General features: G+C 27.8%; 1 protein-coding gene across 1 annotated transcript in view; it reads right to left on the bottom strand.

The window, feature by feature from the left end:
- Positions 1–500, bottom strand: part of LOC110413411 (protein SRC2-like) — a 3,249-nt gene that overhangs the window by 422 nt on the left and 2,327 nt on the right. The window lies entirely within an intron of this gene.

Raw genomic sequence — 500 nt, 5'->3', positions numbered from 1 at the left:
TTTTAATAAATAAGGGTAGTTTTGAAATTGATTACATTCCCAACAAATTATTTGTAAATCAAACGCTGTAATTTTATCTTCTTTGCATTTTAATCATTAATTTACTTATATACAAAATACTATAATGTTATCTTTTTTACAATTACATTACTTGCAATCATATTGCCTATAATTATATTACATTATAAGGTACCAAACGCCACCTAAAAATAATAACCAGTGGCTAAAGGTGTTGGTGGTGTGCTTTGTGATAGTAATGGTTGTGTCTTAATTACCTTTTCTTCACCAAGAGATGATCTTGTTGGGTGAGGGTTGATCATGCATCAAATATAAATAAATGCAGCAGAAATAAATTTAAGATTAAATTACGCCTCACCTCCTTAGGATCTCTTTCATGTCAAATTGAGTACAAAATTAAATTATAAATAATATATATATGATCATATCAAGTTTACCTTTACAACAAAGGTTGATGAATCCTTTGTTAAACCACCAATTTG

Source organism: Theobroma umbraticum, unplaced genomic scaffold, assembly GCF_002168275.2.
Source record: "Theobroma umbraticum cultivar Fairchild unplaced genomic scaffold, ASM216827v3 scaffold_4.1, whole genome shotgun sequence".
Taxonomy (NCBI): Eukaryota; Viridiplantae; Streptophyta; class Magnoliopsida; order Malvales; family Malvaceae; genus Theobroma; species Theobroma umbraticum.
The sequence above is the reverse complement of the archived record's forward strand: the minus strand, read 5'-3'. Positions and strand labels throughout refer to the sequence as shown.